Consider the following 23,527-nt stretch of genomic DNA (forward strand, 5'->3'; position numbering starts at 1 on the left):
CTCTTCAGAAGGAAGTAGAATTGCTTGCTCAGCACTTTGTCCGTCACAGCTTCCAGCAGCGTGCCTGGCATGTGGCCACAGTCACACAACTACTTAGCAATTAAAATACAGTTTATAAAATAAAGAGGTGGGAAACTTAACTCTGGAGAGGGGCACCAATGAAATTTCACAGGTTGAGGGAGCAAAACTAATTATTAGTGGAATAGCAGGTAATTGAAAATCAACTAGCATTTTCCTTTGATTTCTATGCCATATTTCCAGAGACTAACGAGAAGAAGAAAAGAAGGATAAGGAGAAGTAAAAGAAGAAAGGAAACAGAAGATAGGCTGAACTCAATTATCACCAACACTTTGTGCCTTTGTAAACGTCAAAACACTTGATTATTTTTATCCTTAAATTTCAACCTTTCTTCTTATTATTTAATATAACAAATGAACTTAGAAAATACCAAATAGTTGCCCACACTCAGTCCACTACTTCCTCTTAAAAAACAAGTAGTGTTGATTATTAGTGGGTTAATTAAATATGTGATTCTGTTGAGGCACCATATTAATTTCTCTTGTCATTATATATCATAAATTAAGAATAATATATTTTTATTAATTTATTTATTTTCAGCATAACAGTATTCATTATTTTTTCACCACACCCAGTGCTCCATGCAATCCATGCCCTCTATAATACCCACCACCTGGTACCCCAACCACCCCCCACCCCCCCGCCCCTTCAAAACCCTCAGATTGTTTTTCAGAGTCCATAGTCTCTCATGGTTCACCTCCCCTTCCAATTTCCCCCAACTCCCTTCTTCTATCTCCCCATGTCCTCCATGCTATTTGTTATGCTCCACGAATAAGTGAAACCATATGATAATTGACTCTCTCTGCTTGACTGATTTCACTCAGCATAACCTCTTCGAGTCCCGTCCATGTTGCTACAAAATTTAGGTATTCATCCTTTCTGATGGAGGCATCATACTCCATAGTGTATATGGACCACATCTTCCTTATCCATTCGTCCACTGAAGGACATCTTGGTTTTTTCCACAGTTTGGCGACTGTGGCCATTGCTGCTATAAACATTGGGGTACAGATGGCCCTTCTTTTCACAACATCTGTATCTTTGGGGTAAATACCCAGGAGTGCAATGGTAGGGTCATAGGGAAGTTCTATTTTTAATTTCTTGAGGAATCTCCACACTGTTCTCCAAAGAGGCTGCACCAACTTGCATTCCCACCAACAGTGGAAGAGGGTTCCCCTTTCTCCACATCCTCTCCAACACATGTTGTTTCCTGTCTTGTTAATTTTGGCCATTCTAACTGGTGTAAGGTGATATCTCAATGTGGTTTTAATTTGAATCTCCCTGAGGGCTAGTGATCATGAACATTTTTTCATGTGTCTGAGAGCCATTTGTATGTCTTCATTGGAGAAGTGTTTGTTCATATCTTCTGCCCATTTTTTGATATGATTGCCTGTTTTGTGTGTGTTGAGTTTGAGGAGTTCATTATAGATCCTGGATATCAACCCTTTGTCTGTACTGTCATTTGCAAATATCTTCTCCCATTCCGTGAGTTGCCTCTTTGTTTTTTTGACTGTTTCCTAAATGTACATCTTCGGTTCAGACTTTGCCCTGAGCCCCAGACAAAAGTATCCAATTCTTTCATGTGAATATATTGTGAAATTCTATAGGTACTACAATTATTTCCCTCCTTCCCCAAAACCAACCACTCCTTTCTCTCCTGATAGAAACATCATCAGTGTACATAGCAGCTTGTAAGAAGGTGCTTGGGTTGACTTTTTTTGTGAGGGGTGTGTGTGGGTGGGGACCTGGTATTTTGTGTGAGAATATGTGTTATGTGGATGTGTCTGTGCATGTGTATTCATGCATACACATGTGTGTGTGTTTGTGTGTGTGTGTGTGTGTATGTGTGTCTGTGTGTGTGTGTGTATTTGGGAGGAAAAGGGACTGATCAATGACCTCAGGGAAAAGAGAAAGTTTACCAAGAGAGTTGTGGAGAGAAGGCTGCATTTTGTTGACTATGACTTTAATGCTGTGGGTACATGTGTCAAGGCTGTGTAGCTGTATTTTTCCTTCATTGCTGCCAGGGACGATGACTGAATACGCTGAGTGTCCGTTTTTAAATAAGAGTCTATGCTGCACCTTCCCTCTGAGACAGAATTTGAGTCTGTACAGACTTCTAAGATGTGAGTGATTTTTCCTGAGTACTTTGTCTCCTGGTTTCCACTGATGATTTTAAGATGCCAAGTGCTGGTCTGACAGTGGTTCCCTTATGGTTTACTTGTACCACCTTTCTGTTTGTTGTGCAGTTTTGTTCTGTTGTCACTAGGTGTAAGTCTTTTTATTTATCTTTGTTAAAATTTGGTGAGCCTCCTGAATATGAGGGTTGGTGAGTTTTTCTGATTCTGCAATTTTCTCACCTATTTTTTAACTTTGCCTCCTGTCAGTTATTTCTTGTCTCTCTAGCACCTTTCATGAGCTTCCACAAGGACCTTGTCTGCCCGTTATCCATGATTCTTGGTCTCTTCTCATGCTCTCCATCTCTTTGGTCTGCTTTTTAATCTGCATGGCCTTCTATCACTTCCTTTGTAGCACCTATGTTTTTCAGGTCAGTTTGTAACATGTATCAAAACTTTGTTCCTTAAACTGTACTTCATGTTGAATATTGAATTTATACCTTGATTACAAAATGGGCTGAACCCTTTATCTCAATTACTGTGACTTTGGAAATCCTAGAGTCATCTTCAAACCCCACTTCTTGTCATCATTCAAAATTGTTCTATTTTGAATTGTTCTGAAAATCAAATTCCAAATTCCTACTCTGCCCATAGCTTTATATTGTTCAAAACTCAAATCCTTTACTTTGGCTATCCTAGTCCTTCAGCCCCATGGAAGCTGCCTTACCCTTGTTCACATTCATCAAATCTTACAGTATTACGAAAACAATCCCTCTGTTCACTCCTTGTTCTGATCCTTCTTCCTCACTATCACTAGAATACTTCTGTAATAAAAATGTGATTGTCATTCCCTACTCATTTTTTTTTATTCAATAGGTCCCCATTACTTCTTCATGAAATGCAAGGAGCCCCATAATAACCTAAAACCAGACTATGTCTCCAGCTACTCTAGCCCATGTGCTCCATTGCTCCAGGTCTACGTAAGTGCAACAATTTGTCCTTACCCATATGCACCATTACTTTCTCTATGATGTTGTGTCTTTTCATGTCAAATATTCTATTTGAAATAGCCTCCTCAACTAAGCACAGCTCACCATACACATGCATGTACATGTAAACACATACTTTCCCTCCTTAATTCCTAGTTAGTATTTTAAGAATCCACTGAAGGGTCTCTTCCCACTGGGAAGCCACCCAAACCTCCCACAAGGAATCAAGAGTCATTTCTTTGTGCTATATACCATCCCATTTATACTCCTAACCTATAATTTGTACATAATCTACTGTATTTATCCCCCCCCCCACACACACACGCTGGATTGCTGGTGCCTTATCAGTACAGAGTGTCTTTTATCTTTGTATCTCTGGTACCCTGTGCAGTGTCTTCCACATTGTTGGCACTAAAAGAAAAAAATCAAATGGATAATATCTAAAAAGGGATGTCCTTGCCCCTCAAACTGCCAACATTGTGTTTATTCCAGAGGTACCATCTCCCTCCTCCCCTCTAGGGTGTGTGGTTGGCATCTTTACTGAAGACCTACAGAACTAAATCTACTTTGTCAGAAGGGAAAATGATGCAACTGTATCTCAAACAAACTGTATTCAGTACTCTGAGCTTCTTAAGTCTAGGAACTTTTCAAAAAAGTTTGCATTCATCATTAGAAAATATTTACTGAACAGCTCTATGTAAATTTGATCCCAGGATTCCTCATCTACTTCCAGTCCCACTCCACACTCACTCCCCACCAAAGCTTATCTACCTGGAGCAGAATCTATTCTACTAATAGCAATGGGTATTAACAAGTATATTCAATCAAGCTCCATCAGGTACTATTAATTTAATCTGTAAGGTACATGCTTTTCCTCAGCTTAAGAAAGCAGTTTGATCAGCTGGTTTCTACGTTTGTATCTACTGTTCATGACACATTCAAGGAAGTAAAGAATACCGACCCAAAGATGCCCAACAACCAAACTACAGCCATGTCTTCTGCAAGCGGCCATTTGGACTAGGACTACAGACAAATAGAAAATGCATGATAGAAAAGCTTCCTTCCAAATAAAAGCACTAGGCGTATAATACCTTAAACAGCAAATGCCACATAGCCCAAGGATTAATTCAATTAGCATTACATAAATGTTCTGTGAGAACTGAATTACCTCCCATCTCACAGTTTGAGATAACATCCTGTCATCCATCATCGCTGGGAAAATCATGGGTTCCCCAGCCCAATTCACATTGAGGTAATTATGCTAGCTAATAAGAAATGTCAAGGAGTAAATATATTCCACAACACTAATTTTATACATATTTTAAGCCCGATACTTAAACCTGTTACAGCCTTATCCAGAAGGAAAGAAAAAGAGATGAAGAAAAGATAAGCAAGAGATCTATGTGGATTCTTAAATTCTCTCAACTCTTTGACCGAATCTATAATCCTATGATTCTATGGATTACTCCTATGACTACAGTCTTTGGAAAAAATTGCAGGAAGGAACTATTAACATTCACTTCTTCTCTAGGAAGGATTAGATTCAAGAATCCCCACTATGTGTAGTCACAAAACAAAAGCTTTCTTCTTCTGATATTTTTGGGCATGGAAGCCTTTTTTTTTTTTTTAAGATTTTATTAATTTATTTGACAGGCAGAGATCACAAGTAGGCAGAGAAGCAGGCAGAGAGAGGGGGAAGCAGGCTCCCTGCTGAGCAGAGAGCCCGATGTGGGGCTCAATCCCAGGACCCTGGGATCATGACCTGAGCCAAAGGCAGAGGCTTTAACCCACTGAGCCACCCAGGCGCCCCTGGCATGGAAGTCTCCTGACTTATGTTTCTCTCCCCTCCCACACTGGCTACCTATAATCTCTCACTCTATGTTCCCTGGCTCCGTCATCATAGCCTGGCCAGGGCTGGCAAAGAGCATGTTGGAAGTACCCATAGGTATCCCAGAAAATATCTACATGGTGTTCTGGGCACTAGAGTCAACCAGTTACCAGTGAAAGTTATTATTTCTACGATATGTCTCTGTGTGATAGGACAGAACAGCAAATAAGATACATTATCTACTAATGCTCATCATTTTATTTAGTAGACTTTAAAAATTATTGACAGCATCATAGTATTTCCTTAGGGAAAACTAATTCTGATAGCAATCAGGAAAAAAAAAATATCATTGGAAAAATACAGAGGGGGTCTGGGTGACTCAGTCATTGAAACATTTGCCTTGACTCAGGTATGATCCTAGGGTCCTGGGATCGAACCCCAAATTGGGTCTTTGCTCAGTCAGGAGTCTGCTTCTCCCTCTAATCTGTTTGCTACTCCCCCTGCTCATGTTCTTTTTCTCTCTTTCTCTCTGTCAAATAAAATAAATAAAATCTTCTATAAAAAAAAAAAAAAGAAAAAATACATGAATTTTTTTTTTCCGCAATTGGGATTGTTTTCAGACATCATAACATCATTTCCTACAGCTGTGTTTCATGTAGTTCTCAAGTAACATGCCCATTAAAAGTAATCTGAAAACTGAATTAATGTCACATAATCCACCTTTTCATGATGTTTTATAACTTGAAAGATTCTGAAAATTGAAATTACCAAATCAAAAGGAAGTTTTTCTGTAAGATGTCATTATGTAAGTTTCTATTTTTAAGAAATGAAAGAAAAGGGAATCTGCATTCATTAACATATTCTAATTAAGGGTTGCTATTATTAGTTGTAAAAATACACTCTCAGTTTTCAGGGGCTTGGTGAACAGGTATCAAATTGATAACGGATTTAGCCCACTAAAATAAGTCTATGGTTTTCCAGGATAAGTATCTTTTACAGATTTTGGAAATTAAAATGAACTCAAATTAGTTATTTTAAATTAATTTAAATTCTAATTTAATTTTTAAAGCTTTTGGTATTTGTACATTATCCACTTTGATATGTCCATTATGCAAGTTTAATTAAATTAATCTAAATTGACAAAAAAGATATTCCCTCCCACTTACTATGGCACCAAATACTCAGTCTGAGTGACTCTTTTTAACTAAAAGAGAGATTATGGTGGTGTCACATAGGTACCATCTCAGAGTTGCGGGGCAATAAGATTTTACATTAAAATGTCCTGGGATATATCATACTTGAAGTAGAATGTTCCTATGTTTACAGAAGACAAATTCTCATGATTCTTCTCATAACTTAGCAACAAAAGTCACTCATCAGTTCCTTAAGGAATACATTTTCTCCTCTGTGTCCAATGTTAATAGGCCCTACAAAAAATTGATGAAATAAAATTGTTGTATTCTGCAGCCAATAGGAATCTCCAGAAGGTGTACAGGGGGTCCTCTACTCCAGGAAAGACACACAATTAAGGTACCTTCAGTCATTGGAACTTAGTTCATTTTTTATGATCTTCAAAGCAGAAAACTCCAATGAAAACTACCAAGATATTAGTCCTTTTTTTAAAAATATAGAGCTTGATACTTCATGTCACAGCTTAACTACATCCATGCATGTTAAATTCTCAGTGCAATTTGCTCAGGAAATACATTAAAATGTGTTTCAGAAAAATCTAAAAGGTTTTATCGCCACCATCATCACTTCACCTCCCATGAGACATTCCAGTCAGCTCTTGGCCCTCTTCCTTCTATAAAGCCTCCCCTTGACAAAGTCACCAGTAGCCTCCTGGACCACCAGTAATGGCAGGTGACCACCTGGTGCTCTCAGCAGCACGGGCACAGAGGAGCCCCCCTTCCTTCAACCACCTCCCGCACTAGGCCTCCTGGACACCACATGGTCCAGCTCTCCTCCTCGCTCTCCACTTACGGTTTCTCCTCAACTCTTGTTCCCCTCATTATATTTCTTCAAGGTGTACAACAAAGTGATTTGATATTCGTATATGCTGTGAAATTATCACCATAAGTCTACCTAACACCCACCACCATATGTAGTTACAGAATTTTTTCTTATGATGAGAACTTCTAAGATTTACTCTCTTAGAACCTTTCAATATAAAATATGGTATCATTATTAACTACAGTTTTCATGCTGTACCTAACATTCCCATGGCTTATTTACTTTATAACTGGAAGTTTGTACCTTTTGACTCCCCTCCCCCATTTTCCCCACCCTTATGCCCTGCCTCTGACAACCCCCAATCTGTTCTCTGTATCTTTACGCTTGTTTTTTTTTTTTATCATTGTTGTTGTTGTTTTTAAGTTTCCACATATAAGTGAGATCCTCCAGTATTTATCTTTGTCTATTTCATTTAGCATAACACCCTCAAGAATCAACCATGTTGTCACAAATGACAAGATTTCATTCTTTATGGCTGAATAATATTCCATTGTATATATATATACCACATTTTCTTTATGTACTTATCTCTCAATGGATGAGTTCATTTCCAGTCTTGGCTACTGTACGTAATGTTGCAGTGAACATGGGAGTGCATGTATCTTTTCAAGTTACTGTGTCTGTGTTCCTTGGCTAAATACTCAGGTGTAGGATTGCTAGATCATATGGTAGTTCTATTTAATATTTAATCTATCTTAATCTTAATATTTAATATTAAGATTATATTTATATTTAATCTATCTTTAATCTATCTTAATATTTTGAGAAATACCCATACTTCTTTTCATAGTAGCTGAGCCAATTTATATTCCCACCAACAGTGCACAAAATTTCCTTTTCTCCACATCCTTGCCAACACTTGTCTTTTAAATAATAGCCATTCTAACAGGTGTGAGGTAATATCTCACTATGGTTTTTTATTCAGTTTCCTTGATGATTAATGATGTTGAGCATCTTTTTGTGCACCTGTTGGCCATCTGTATGTGATCTTTGAAAAAATATCTGCTACCAATTGTTTTAATTGAATTGTTTATTTTTTGTTATTGAGTTCTATGAGTTCTTTATAAATTGTGGCCATTAAGTCTTTATTACATATACGATTTGCAAATATTTCATCCTAAAAAGTAGGTTACCTTTTCATTTTGTTGATGGTTTCCTTTGCTGTACAGATGTTTTGGGTTGGATGTAGTCCCACTTGTTTACTTTTGCCATTGTTGCCTATGCTATTGGTGTCAAACCAATAAGTAAATAAGTAAACAAACTATTGCCAAGACCAATAACAAGGAGCTTACCACCTAAGTTTTCTTCTAATCCTTTTATGGTTTCAGGTCCTATATTTAAATGTTTAATGTATTTTGAGTTAATTTTTGTGTATGGCATAAGAAAGTAATCCAGTTTCATTCTTTCTCATGTGGCTGTCCAGTATTCCCAACACCATTTATTGAAGAGATCTCCTCAACTCTTAAACGTCTTAGTGTTGAACTCTTTATGTGGACCCCTTTTCTTCCTACATTTTCTACATTTATTCTTTTGTGAACCCCCCCCCAGTGAAATGGCTTTAAATGTCCTCTATACGCTAACAACTCCTAAATGTACATCTCTAGTTCAAAAATCTTTACTGAAGACTAGGTCTCTGTGCACTACCACCTACTTCATGTCTAACAGGCATCTCAGAAAAGACTGAGTCCTGACCTACTTCTCCATTGCAAGTAGTGGGGATTCCATTCTTCCAGTTCTCGGGAAAGACTTCTATTCTTCTTCTCACTCACATATCTCATCTGTCCACACATTTACTCTGGAGGTTCTATCTTTCAATTATACTTACAAACCAGCCACTTTTCAACCCCTTCTCCATCTTGTCCAAGACCCGCTCACACAGGTCACCACATTTACCTCCAAACTGATGGTCACCTGCACTCTTGCCATTCTCCTTTAGGTCTACTTTCAACACCATAGCCAAGGTAAGTTGGATCATATTCTCTTTCCAAACCAAATCTTCCATTTTTTCTTACTTCATTCATAGAAAAAGCCAACATAATCATGATGATCTGTAAACCATATATAATCTGCATTTCCCACAACACCTCAATCTAAGATATGAACGTATTTTCTATTGCTTTTCCCTGAACAGACATCTCCTCTACCCCAATCGTCACCAATCACCAAGTTTTGTTACTTTGACAACAAATACAAACACAAGAAAATGGTTCCCTGGATGCATCTGATGCAGTAGAAGTACCCTACTATTCTTTATTTTTTGCACAGTATTCTTTTAATCTGGAGTGATATTCTGAATTCATCCTCTGCCCCTCCCCCTTGCTTGTGCCTGTGCTCACTCTCTCTCTCTCTCTAATAAATAATTTTTTTAAAAAAGTTTTATTATCATATTATTGCAAGATTTTTCCTCTCCAATTTTAAATGTGAGTCAAAGGGAAAAGAAGGTCTAAAATTAATTCTGGTTATTGGTTTTTAAAATGAGAGAAAGGTCTGTTTTCCATTTCATTATTTATGTTACTTGACAATCTGGGCCTCAGTTTCCTTATTAATTATGTGAAACTTTAAGTTAGAAGATTGCTAAGATTCTTTTTTTTTTTTTTTAAAGATTTTATTTATTTATTTGTAAGAGAGAGAGAGTGAGAGCAAGCACAGGCAGACAGAGTGGAAGGCAGAGTCAGAGGGAGAAGCAGGCTCCCTGCAGAGCAAGGAGCCCGATGTGGGACTCGATCCCAGGATGCTGGGATCATGACCTGAGCCGAAGGCAGCTGCTTAACCAACTGAGCCACCCAGGCGTCCCGATTGCTAAGATTCTTAAAACCTATCTGAACGTAGAGAAGCAGTACAAAAAAAGGCAAAATATTAATATCCTTGGTTCAACATGTTTTCAAGCAAATTTTAGTTTTCAAAGTCAATTTTTGAAAATTCTGTTCTTACAATTTTCCTTTCAGAAAAAAGCCAAGTGTCATCCATCAGAAATAAAATTAATTTGTGTAACTTGTATAGATGTCAGAAAGAAGTTCTTTACAGAAAAGGTGGGGCACTATAATTATTTCATGTCATAAAAGTCATCTCATCAAAGTATTACAGAATCATAGGAGAGCCTTTGAATTTCTGAAAAGTCGCCTCTCTATAATAATGGAAAATATTTTCTTATTTTTTTGATGGCAGGATGAGCCATTTTTTATTACATATTCATTTTTATATCATATATACACAATTCCAATTTAATTAACATCTTTAAAATTATAAAAATGTACAGCTATGTGAAAATCTGTATCAGTGATTTTTCTTTTACATAGAAATGGTGAGGCCCATATTTAGCTGAAAACTCACACTGGTCGTTTAAGTGATTTGCAATTTATTTTGAAATCGCCCTTTCTCCTGTTACTGGAGGGTGGTTCAGCATATACCACTGAAACATCTACCACGTAAATCCAGATATTTCATTTTCTCTCTCCAAACAAGAAGCACACACATTTTAAAGAAAGGAGAATAGCATCTAGTCCCTTGTCTGGTTGGGCTTTCCATTTCCACCTACTCATCCATGTCCTTTCTCAACTCTGAAAAGTCCTTGAGCATGTCCTCCCTCTTGTACCTCAGCGAGGCTCAGCTCCCAGGCAGTTTCAGGGCTGCAGGGCCCTGGGTGGGGTGGCAAGGGTGCTGCCAGAGTTGGGGCTGCTGGGCCGGGGCCTCAGCCTCCCTAGAGCAGCCCCCACTGGAAGCCAGTTTGGTCTGTGCAGCAGATACCCTCCTAACTCCTTCTGCCTATGTTGGTTTGTCTCCACTTGCACAGAGGAGTTGCAACCTTCATGAGGCAGGTGAGCACTGGCCATGGGGCCTCCTGTCCCTTCTCACCCCAGAGCTTACACACTGAGGGCACTAGAATCTGGAGCAAGTCGGCCCTGTGATTTCTAAGTCGTGCTCACCGGGAGTCCAGGCCTCTCTGCCCTCTGAGACTCCATGCATGAAATACTCTGTCATAAATCTAACAGCTTCTCATTTATAATTTAGTGATGGCTCATCACTGACCTCAGAGGAATGGTATGGAAGTTAATGAGACTGGGTCTGTGATCTTCTTGGAAGACACACAGCCCTTAAACAGTGCACTGAGTACTGGAATGGTCTTCCAGTTTTCACTTTCAGATAACACATTTGAAAAAAAAAAAAAAAAGGCTCTAATAGCTTCGGTATCAGAAGTCTCTAAAATCCTTACTTTTATACTTTCCTTTTCATGTTTATACTCTACAGATACATTTTGAAAAGTTTAATTACATGTCATTGATGTCAATTTTTTATTTTTTCTTACATTTGTAACTGCAAATTCATTAATATAATCTATAAACACCCTTCTGTACATTAACACTGTCCTTCGCCTGAGTTCCTGGGAAAAGGGGAGTGATTCAACTCTAGTATTTGGGAGATACTCTGTGTAAATGAAACATGATAGTGATACCTTCTCTTATGCCTGACTTTTGCATTTTTATGTGCATTTACTTATTACTTCCTTGAGTGACAACCAGTAATCACAGTCACTGTTCTATACATTGTGCAGAAAAGGGTATACCACAGAAAATAATTGCAAATTATGAAATGTTAAACTTTGAGTGTTACTGTACAAGCGCTTTGTACATATTTATCCAAGTCCCAACTTGATTCCAAATAAATAGGAACATGTGAGGCAAACTAAGGGCATTCATGGAGCAAACCAACGCAACACCACAGAAAAGAGTGGCTGGGGCCTGCCGCAACGATCGGGTTCCCTGAAGGAACACGGAGCTGCTGCATGAACTATCGAACATCTGTTATTTACAGCAGGTTTACAAGTGGAGCTTCTGCGAGCTCATCACGGAGGTTTACCAACACGACCGCGTTTCTCAGAGAGGAACCTCATCGCAGCATATTCGTCCCCCTCACTTCAGCAGTGTTTTCTGTTCCTATTCCTGAGCTTGGTGTAGGAACCAAGCACTAAAGAAACAATTGTTGATTCTTTTCTTTTCTTTTTTGGAGAGAAGCGAGTGAGAAAAAGTGAAAGTGCTCTGGGGTAGAATGCAAGTCAGAACAAACACGGGGACCGTTCAGAAGTCCCATTTCCACACATCCTCCCTCCCACCTGCTGGAAGCACCAGTTTTATTATTCACTCCAGGTCGGGAAATTGTGCAGATAATGATGCTACAAATTCTCAGTGATGAAAGCTTGACTCGACTTAAATGATGTTTGGAATTATTTGGTCTCACCCTATGATTTTTAATGATTCACGGAAAAGGCAAAATAGCTGCCGTTAAATCCTCTCTGAGGAAATTAATCCTCTGAACTTCACCAGATGTTGGTGCACAGAGATAAATGTATGCCTCCAGTTTAGATCCACTTACAAAAATTGCTCATAAAGTTTGGTAAATCTGAGACCATCTGAAGATAATTAGCTCGTTTGCATACAAGTGAATCCATTACATAGAAGGATGGACTGAGACAGGCATTAGCAAGGTGAATTGAAATAAAATTCTGAAACACTAAGAAAAAAACACAGACAACAATCTCTTTGACATCATAGAAACATTTTTCTAGATACATCTCCTCAGGCAAGGGAAACAAAAGCAAAAATAAAATATTGGGATGACACCAAAATAAAAAGCTCTTGCACAGTGAAGGAAACCATCAACAAAAGAAGAAGGCAACCCAGAGAATGGGAGAAGATATTTGCAAGTGATGTCTCTAATAAGGGGTTAATATCCAAAATGTAGAAAGAATTTCTACAACTCAACACCAAAAAATGAAAATAATCCAATTACAATAGAGTGAGGACCTGAATAGACATTTTTAAAAGAAGATATACAGATGGCCAGCAGGTACATGAAAAGATGGTCAACATCACTGATCATCAGGGAAATGCATATCAGAATTACAATGAGAAATCTCCTCACCCCAGTCAGAATGGCTAGGATCAAGAAGACAACAAGTGTTGGCAGGGATGGAGAGAGGGGAACCCTATTGGTGGAAATGCAAACAGGCACAGCCATTGGGGAACAATATGGAGATTCCTCAAAATAAAAATAGAAAACGATATTTACCAAAGGTAATGAAAATATAATGCAAAAAGATACACGTGCCCCTATAGTTATTGCAGAATTATTTACAATAGCCAAAATTTGGGAGCAACTTAAATGTCCATCAACAGATGAATGAATAAAGAAAAATGGAATATTATGCAGCCATAAAAAGGATATCTTGCCACTTGTGACAACATGGATGGACCTAAAGGGTATTATGCTCCGTGAAATAAGTCAGTCAGAGAAAGATAAATACTAAATATTTTAACTTATAGGTAGAATCCAAAAAAACAAAACAAGAAATAAACAAAGCAGAAACACACCCATAAGTACAGAGAACAAACTGGTATTTGCCAGACAGGGCAGGGAAATGGACAAAATGGGTGAAGGAGAGGGAGAGATACAGACTTCTGTTTATGGAATAAGTTGTGGGGACGAAAGGTACAGTGGAGGGAGTACAGTCAATGGTATTGTGATAGTGCTGTGTGGTGACTGGGGATGGTTGCATAGCACTGACCACAGCAGAACCTAGAGACTTCCTGAATCACAAAGTCGTACACCTGAAACTAACATGACATTGCGTGTCAATGATACTTCAATTTTAAAAAATTTGATTTGTTTCTTAAATTCCACATATGAGTAAATCATATGATAATTGTCTTTCTCTGACTGACTTATTTCACTTGGCCTGACACCCTCCAGCTCCATTCACGTTGTTGTAAATGGCAAGATTTCATTTTACCTCTTAAACTAACAATACAATCTATGTTAATAAATTGAATGGAAATTAAAAAAAAAAGAATTTAAAAAAAATATGAAATGCACCTAAAGGGAATGGTGATAGTTACTGGAAAAATAGTCATACCCTGAAAAAAAATTCTATGACACATACACTCACACATGCACACACACTCACAAGAGCACAGGAAGGATCAGAGTCTCATTTCTTCCATCATTCTCCAGATAGTATGAGTGAACATGAGGTAAGGGACTTAAGGGAGGTCCCTAACAAAGACATCTCTTTGAATCTGTTTTCTCGTATAAAATGACGATGATGGTATCTTTTTTGGGGGCTGTTACATGTGTTAAATGAGCTACTGTCTAGAAAGTGCCCAGCATTGTTCTTGGTCCACAGCAGGAGCTGGCAATGGTGAGTCTAATCTTGGCCCTCTGTGGTTGTTTGAGGGGAGTCACTAAGACCATGCTCTCTCTGGGTGCATTTCAGAATCCTGTGTACATTCATCTTTGATGCCTGTCTCAGTCTAGTCTTCTATATAATGAACTCACCTTTATGCAGACCAGCTAATTATCTTCAGGTGGTCTTAGACTTATGAAGAAAAATCCACAAATGTCAAATAACCAATGACCGATAATTATGTGAAAAATGTGCACAAACTCTTCAATAATCAAAGAATAGAAGTTAGTAGGATATAATAGTTCCTGTCCAGGAGACAGTCATATGCCTAGAAGGACATGCGCCAAAATGTTAATGGTGTTCATTACCGTGTGCTGGGAAATATTTTGGGTTTTTCCCTGTCCCTTCCTGAACTTCCATTTTTCAAAAGATAATAAATTTTATAATAAAAGGAAAAAAATACCCTACTTCTGCTTCTAGGGTAAAACTACATTGAAAATGTTGGGCTCCTATGTTTATGAAAGAATGAAACTCAAGCCTTTGAAGACCCAAACACAGCACCCAGCACAGTGGACATTTGGACAATGTAAGTTTGCCTGCTTCTCATTCTTAAGACTCGAGTCTCCCCGGCCACGCATTTATCAATGAACATGCTTGTGTCTGCTAATCAGCTGTGAGTCATCATTAAATACGTCACCTAATCCTATCCAATATGCCAAGAGTCACAAGACCTTCCCAATAACTTGCTAAAATATAAGACTTGTTAACATAGCTATTGTACTTTCAATCTACTGTACCTTTCACACATCTGTCCTGCCCTTTACCTTCCAGAAATAACATGACATGCTAGAAATAACACGACATTATCCTAGAAGGTGATTTCTGGTTCAGGTCTTACCCACAGCATCCAGTATAGGACCAGGCATGGAGTGTAGATGCTCAGTACAGACACAGAGCATGAAAATGTGGCTGCCGTTCAACTCAAGTTAGGTCAGCAGGATTCTTATTACAGTTTTGTAGAAAAGGAGACAGAGGGCCGGAGAGGATACTTGCTGGGACACTCGCTTAAATTTCATGGAATTCTTAAGTGAAATGGAAACCATTCCTTTTTAAATCTATGCTTCTCTGACATCATTCTTTGTCTCATTACTTCAAGAAGCTCTACTTTCCTATGTCCACTGCCAGTGAAATCAGTGAAAGTAGCTCCATGCGTAGGTTCCCTCCTTCTGCACAAGCTTTCTCACCAAAGTCTGGGAGGTGAATGTTGTAACCTTCTCCATGGAAAAGGTACTCACGTACTCATCATAAACTGTCATCCCGAAACCGTCTGGCCAGTATCTGACCCTTTTTGTTTCCCATCAGCCCCTTCCTGTCCCCGCCCTTCACTGCTCCTTCCCTGGCTCTTCCTGGCTCCCACGGACAGGCATTCACCCCACAAAGCCTGGACTGAAACACTTCTAGCTCAGCAATGCTAATGGCAGACACAGGTCCATGTCTGATCTCACAGACACCGAAAGTCCCAAACCCAAAATGTCCTGTACGCTATCTTCCCCTTTCTGTGACAGCACTGTGGTCTGCTGGGGCTGTCCTGTCTGCCGGAGATGTCCACGGCTCCCCCTCTGCTCCTCCTCCTCTTTCTTCCCTGGCTTCTCAGTTGTTAGCTCAGTGGATTCTAGTTCTCGGGGCAAATGTTTTACCAAATTTAGGTGAAAATGTATACAAATAGCCCACATCACCACCCCTTCTTGTAGCCAGCAATGTGGCTTGTCCTTAGGACCGGAACCTGTTCCATCCTCTGGCAGGTGGCAGGGCCAGACCCCACAGGAGAAGTGTGGTGATTCTGTCCTTCCTAACCATGCTGTCTTGTTCCGGGATCGAGACTTACAGTCCTTTGGCCACACTTGGGAAAGGGACCTGTGAGCCCAAGATCACAGTGTTTGTCAGCTACACCAACAGCAGCGCTACAGGAAAGCATGAGGCAAGTAGGCTGCAGCTGTGGTCACCAGCTGGGGCTGGGCCACGGGGGCGGGGGGACCAGGAGACAGCATGTGCTCCCTGCACGGTGGATCCAGCACCTCATGCTCTGAGCTGAGGCCAGGAACTGTCATCCAGAGAGTATCTACTGTCCTCAGGAGGAGTGGCCCAGAGACAGGGGACAGCACCAACCTGCCCCTTTATTTTCACTTCCAGTTTCGGCACGGAGCTCAGTATCTAAGCTTATTTCCTAGCGTGGCCGGCTCCTTAGACCTGGCGTGCCCCAGGGGAAGATGCAAACATAAAGAACAGAAGCCAAGAGCCCGAAGAGAGTCCTCGCCTCGATTCTCTGCCCGCCACTGCCCTGCACTGCCCTCTGGATGGGACCCACAAAGGAGTGTCACTTTTGTTTTCCAAAAACTGCCCCGCCACAAATCCTGTTCCAGGCAACACAAGCATGCTATTGATCATCCTCATGGATGCAAAAAACCCACCTTCGTTTCCACGTCCTGCCTGGACACATCTGCTTCTTGATGCGTGCTTTCCTGACTGGAAGCTCTCATTCACGCGGTGCCCTCTGACCTGGATGCCCCGCTCTCCACTCTCTTTCTCCTGGAATGGTCAGCATTTGTTCCTGCACTGTGTGTTTGCTTCCAATAACCTTTCCGTGGTCCATTCTGCTCATCACACGATGTGAAGGCCCTGTGCCTGCCCTCGGGAGGCTCAGCCCCCGACACAGCGAGACTGCCGGCGAGAGGACCACAGCCCCACAACCTCTACTGTGAAGCATGCATGTGTGAACCACATAGCGGGCAACCAAAACCTGCTTCCGATAAACATACGGCTATAAAGCAAGACGTTCACAAATACAGAGGTGATCTATAATCAGGAGCCTGCTTCAGAGACCGCAGGCAAGTTCAAGGTGGCAGGACTGGAGGGCTAAGCAGAGGGAGAAAAGGCTGTCAACGCTGTTTTATCTTGCTGCTGCCTTTCTGCCTCCAGCTGCTCGGAAGTAAGGTCCTGGTGGAAGCCTAGATCTCAGCCGCGAGGGCTGCTTTCTACCAGCAGAGAAGGAGGTAGGCATCAGGGAACCCGGGGGGGCCACAGGGCTTGCTACCAAGTGTAGAGATTCCTCTGCTGCATGTGGACAAGGCAGCCTCCAGGGGCTGGGGCAGCTGGGACCAAGAGATATTCCTACAATTTTTTTTAAAGGTCCAATCCAAATACCACCTCTCATATTAAACCTTCCCTTCCAGAAGAAAAATGGGATTCTGTGCACCATTTCCATGGCAATGTGCTTCTGTCTGCTGCTGTGTTCCTACGGTTGGTCGGGCACAGAATCAGCAGACAGACTGGAGTGAGCTCTCCACACTGGGGTAGAGGCCCCCCTGTTCTCCGCAGCACCCCCACCCCCCAGCACCTGCTCCCAGACAGCACCGCCACCCAGCAGACACCTGCCGAGTAAATGTGATTAGAGTTGTTCTAATGGCTGGTTGGGGGAGGGGGTACGTCTCTATGTATTTGCTAAAAATGCTCAAAGTGTCTTCATATTGCAGTGTAACTCCTTTATCCTTCGTTTCTTCCTTGGGAGTCTCTAGAAATGTGAAAATGCATCATTAATCACACTGAAGTCCTAAAATAAGTGTCGACCACAGCATTCTGCCCAAGCCAAGGAGGATTTCCAAAGTTAAAATAATATTCAGGGGAAATGTCTCAAACTAAAGGAAGGCCGCAACAGTGTCAGCAATCCCATTATCGGTGCACACGCAGAATCCTTCCCTCCTTCTCCCTTCAAAGCTAACCTTCGACGACCTGGGGTCTAACCCGAACAATCTGTCTAGAGTGTAATATGTTTAAGGTGCGAACGGATCACGTGCAGGCTGGAGACAGCTACCTGGTCACTGGGAGATCACTCACGGGGGCAGCAGTGGCAGGCAAGAAAATTCCCTGTCCTTTCCAGTTATGTAAGCCAGAGACCACCAGAGCAACAAATCCCAGACAGCAAGCAAGGCCTGTGACGTGGGAAATGACCCTGACAGCTTCCAGGAGGGAAGCCAGATACCTGGAGGGCCCCCTTTCTGAGAGTAAGCACAGGGTCAGAGCACAGGTCGCTGGGGCCCTTCCTCTGTATGTGTGTATATAAATTCAGAAATCTACTTGTCAGGAGGACTGCTGTTGGCTCTGTTCAATATCGGAATTCTTTTCTTTAAAAAATTTTTTTAAAAGATTTTATTTATTTACTTGTGAGGGAGACAGAGAAAGCATGAGCAGAGGGAATGGCAGGGGGAGAGGGAGAAGCAGACTCCCCGCTGAGCAGGGAGCCCAACATGGGGCTCGATCCCACAACCCGGAGATCACGACCCGAGCCGAAGGCAGACATTTCACCAGCTCAGTCACCCAGGTGCCCCCAATATCAGAATCCTTGTTCGTAGAAACAGAACCACTCCCTGCCCAGCACACAGAAGGAGGCGTCTCCATCAACCTACTGTCTTTGGTGTAAATCTTCCTAAGAAAAACCCCCATAGTTTGGAAGGTGCAGTAGCATAATGTTCAATTTCACATGAGGAAAGTTTTATGAGGAAAACACATGTAGCAAGGAAGTGCCCCTGGAACCCTGGAATAAACAGTTGATTTGAAAAAAATAAAGCACATGGATTGTTACTCTTCAGGCATTAACTGTTTAACTGAACCCTGGTTTGCCCTCGTCTGAACAGCACAAACATTCCTTAATTAACATTTTCATTTCATTAAATAGGGGCATGAGATGTGCTGCGTGTACTGTGTCAGGAAAGAAATATTTTACTGCCCTTTGTCTGGTTTTTCCGTCATCTCGGCTGCTGCCCCTTCGATTCCCTCCCCAGCCTTTTAAATACGTGCATTTCTCGAGGGTCTCCCAGCTTCCAGCTTCACTCCGTGTCGGTCTTCCTCCCCCACCACTGCCCGCAGATCACCCCATCTACGGGCGTGACTTGTACGTCCTGTGTTTGTTGTCCTCTCCAGATTACTTCCCTCTGGGCCCTGCCTGTCCAGCCTGGTGTCACCTCTCACCTGCCCTCCACCCCCTGGTCTGGCCTCACCTCAGGCTGAGCCTACCCCATGCCCAGGAGGTGGAGAAGCCGGCAGGAATGGTCTCCTCCCCACGACGTGCCTGGGCATCTCACCCCCGACACACACCAGGGGCTCCTACTGATTCACAGAATGATGCGCGACACGGCCTCAGAGCCCTTGGTGTCGCGGCAGGCGCCATGATGCTCACGTTTCATCCTCACTGATACAAAGAAGTAGGTTCTTCCTTCTCACAAAGAAAATGAGATTTGCAGATTCAATTGTTTTCCCAAGGTCACACAATAGAGAACGAGGTGCCAGGACGGCACCCACATCCCAGGGCTGGACGTCTGCGAGGTCTGCCTTCACGCCCACGCCACTGAATTCGACCCAGGTGCTCCCCCCTGGAACGCCCTTCCTGGTCCCACCAGGAATGCCAGAGGCCTTTCCGTGGCTTCCATTTCAATCGGGTTGTAAACTTCTATCCGCCACTCTCTCACACATCTGATCACATATAAACAGAACATGCAGTCCTTGTCTTTGATTGTCAAGGAGTAGCTAATTGTGCTGAATATATCCTAGAAGTCTTGCTATACATTTATTGTCAGATGACTTGGATGTGGTGAATACACCAAGAGATGTGGTCAAGACAAGGGACACAGAGCTGTTGCCAGCGCTGTCCTCAGACGTGTGCCCTGGTCCATGCCAACCCTAGTCTCCGCACGGTTTTGTGTCACTGTGACGAGGAAGCCAGTAAGGCCAAGGGTCACTCTTGTGGAGCAAATCCAGGTGAGGCCTAGAGGTCAGTCCCATACGGGGCTTTAAAAACAGATTCACACGCATGCACACAGGCACACACGCACGCGTGCACATACACACACACACACACACACACAGTGGATTCTCTTACCCCATCCTCTTCTTGCCACTAACTGCCGGGGGTCTGGGACAGGGGAATGTCAGGACTCTCCTTCCAAGAATGAAAAGCCATCCACTCTCAAATCTCTAGAAGGGCTAACTAGAAACTGCCAGCCTCCGGTAGAACTTCAGAGCCTGTGAAGGGAAGAGTGCATGCTCCCATCCTGTGACCCTTCCTTCCCCAAAGTCACTTCAGGGACTGTCACTTACTTTCATGGAAGAACACCCAGGCCTGGTCAGAAGGGACCATGTGATTTTTCCCTTCCCTTCCTTGAAAGTCTGTAATCAAACTAAACAAATTCACATGAAGATCAAATGATCACTCCAGACCTCATGGCCTTGCTCGTGAGCCTGTATTAAAAATACTACTTTTTCAGGGCAGCTGGATGGCTCAGTTGGTTAAGCATTTGACTCTCGATTTTAGCTCAGGTCATGGTCCCAGGGTCTTGAGATCAAGCCCCGAATCAGGCTCTACCTCAGCGAGGAGATTCTCTCTCTGCCCCTCTTCCCACACTCTCTCTTACTCTCTCCTAAAACAAACAGACAAAACCCTACTTTTTCAACCAACAGAGTCACAAAGACTGAGTAGGATCCTTTCTGAAGATGACATGGGCAGTCAGCATTCTGTGCATTTTGCTTAAAGAGTCGGCCTTTGGAAAGCCTCTGATATTCAAAGAATACCTGAAGAAAAATCCAGGGGCACCAGGTGACTCAGTCCGTGAGAATCTGCCTTCAGTTCAGTTCATGATCCCAGGGTTCTGGGATCGAGTCCTGCATCAGGCTTCCTGATCAGTGGGAAGCCTGCTTCTCCCCAGCCCTTCACATGCTTGTGCTCTTTCTCACTCTCTTAAATAAATAAACAATATATTAAAAAAAAAAATGGCCACTCATTTTGGGCATAGTAGACAACAGAAAACTAAGTGGGTTACTTGGGAAAACAAAGTGATTCAAGGCTGGCCAGATGGGCTGAGACTCACTTAGAGGGCCACATTGCCTTACAGAGGAAAATAAAACAATATTTATCAAGATTCTTTAAAAGGCGAAGCATTCTATTTTATAATCCCCTTCCTAAAATTGTATCATAGGCAGTAACCAGACTTGGGTCAAAGTTGTGTCATCAACTATGTTAACAACAGAATTATTTATAGTATTAAAAAAAAAAAAAGTAAACTTGATGCTCCACAACAGGGTAAGAGTAAAATTCTTCATGGCAAAATCACATCATAGAATATTATATAGACATTAAAACTATTTCTTACAAGAACATGTGAGGATCTAACCACACACTGCCAAGTGAAAAAATACAAACGAGCATAAAATATCAAAATCCTGCTTATAAGCCTTTTTTAATCATGTGACTTATCTACTGAATTTTTTTTTTTAAGATTTTATTTACTTGAAAGAACGAGAGAGAGCACGAGCAGGAGGAGCAGGAGGCAGAGGGAGAAGCAGGCCCCCTGCTGAGCCTTCTTGGAGCCCTGCTTTGGAGCCCAAAGCAGGGCTCAATCCCAGGACCCTGGGATCATGACCTGAGCGGAAGGCAGATGATTAACTGGCTGAGCCACCCAGGTGCCCCCACCTACTCCTGTCAATTACGCTGTTCAGTCACCCCAAATCTGTGATTATAGGGAAGGACTAAAATATGAAATCTAAGACAATAATAGCAGAAACAATCAAGCAAACAAAATAAAATAGTAGACACCTTCTCTTCAGATGCCTTAAGAAAGTCTGAACTGAACTTTCTAGAACACTCCCTGTGTGCGGGTTTAGAGTGACCTTTTCTTATTTCGTGACCTTTTATGTGCGTTTCTGCCTCAGCAAATTGTGAAAAATACCCATGCACAGCCGTGGCCTGACTACTTTCTCAGTGGAATCATGAAATTTTGAATTTCTTACTAACCAGGCCATGAACAATTACAGAAACCACCAAGTCCATTTAATGTGTGTGTGTCAAAATGAAAAATAATCCTGGGCTAGATATTTTAGAAGCTGGTGACCTTCTTTGAAGCACTTACAGAGCCATAGGGCTCACACATTCAGCCTGTGTTTTAAACAGCTTTCTCCTCCCCCAAGGAATTTGATACACTGGAGGGCGTTTCTAACACTCTAACATGGGGGATTAACTGTGCACCAGCATGTCCCTGCTGGGACGGTGGGAAGGCAGGGAGTGCAGGGGACAGAAGGGGCACAGAGTCAGCCGATCTCCAGATCTCAGCTGCAAAAATCATCCTAGAAAAACCCATTCACCTTGTCTAAATGCTCCCACAGCGGGGTGCTTGGAGGGCTCAGCCGGGTTAAGCACCTGCCTTTAGCTCAGGTCATGATCTCCAGGTCCTGGGATGGAGCCCTGTGTCAGGCTCCTTGCTCAGCGGGGAGCCTGCTTCTCCCTCTCTCTAGCTGCTGCTCTCCCTGCTTGTGCTCTCTTGTTATCTCTCTCTCTCTCTCTCTCTGTCAAATAAATAAAATCTTTATTAATAAATAAGTGAACAAATATCCCTACAACTTTTGAAACATGAGCAGGGAGATTTCCTGCAATTTCCTACAACAGTGTCTTGTCCTGCATGGTTGTGGGACAATACCAGATATCCTTCGGTGACTTCAAGCAGGTGCCCAACCCCTCTGAACGTCTGTTTCATCTGTCGTACCTCACAAGGCAAGCCAAAAGCATTTAGCAAAGAATTGGGAGTCTGATACATATTTTGTTCTCCTTTCAGGGAGGAAATTAAGGCAGCTTAAATGATGATTTATCTGACTTTCATTTCTAGCCTGAATATTTTTTATAGTCTGAAATCAATCAGTTTCCTAGAGTTTTTTTTTTTAATTCAAAGTGATATTTTATTAGCTCAAGCATTTATTATTTCATTTTTCACAAGCTTATCAATCTTTCACATAAATTTATAGCAAAAAATACCAGTTTCAGATTGTTTTATTTAGTAACTGTGGTTATCGTTAGCTACAAATGATGCAAGCATAGGACTTGAGGCATTCTCTTCTCTATTAATCACCCCTTTGGTACACCTCGTGCTTAGCATACAATAATTGCTCACAAAATATTTATTGAAGGAAAGACTATCTAGGCTCTGCCCAAGGACAGCAGAACCTGGGGCGGGGGGGGGGGGGGTTACTGACAGTGCCAGAGCTCACGGTGCAGGCGATTTCACCCTTACCTCGCCTGTTGTGCAGGTGAAGCCTGGGGAGAGTGCTGATAATCACCACAGAATGCAAGCCCTGGCAGCCATGGACCCATCGGAGCCAAGGGGCAGAGCGCCATGTGGGACCCCACACCCGACAGATGCGTGCCGCACCCTCAGGGCCTCTGCAGGGCCCCTGACAGGCCCCTCCCTGCCCTAGCCAGAGCCCCATCACCACGTGCTTCTGTGCCTTCAGCTGT

At 42.0% G+C, this 23,527-nt stretch overlaps 1 protein-coding gene across 1 annotated transcript in view; it reads right to left on the reverse strand.

Moving 5' to 3' along the window:
* NALF1 (NALCN channel auxiliary factor 1) overlaps nucleotides 1-23,527 on the reverse strand; it is a 610,879-nt gene that overhangs the window by 431,428 nt on the left and 155,924 nt on the right. The window lies entirely within an intron of this gene.

Source organism: Mustela nigripes, chromosome 15 (assembly GCF_022355385.1).
Source record: "Mustela nigripes isolate SB6536 chromosome 15, MUSNIG.SB6536, whole genome shotgun sequence".
NCBI classification, from domain to species: domain Eukaryota; kingdom Metazoa; phylum Chordata; class Mammalia; order Carnivora; family Mustelidae; genus Mustela; species Mustela nigripes.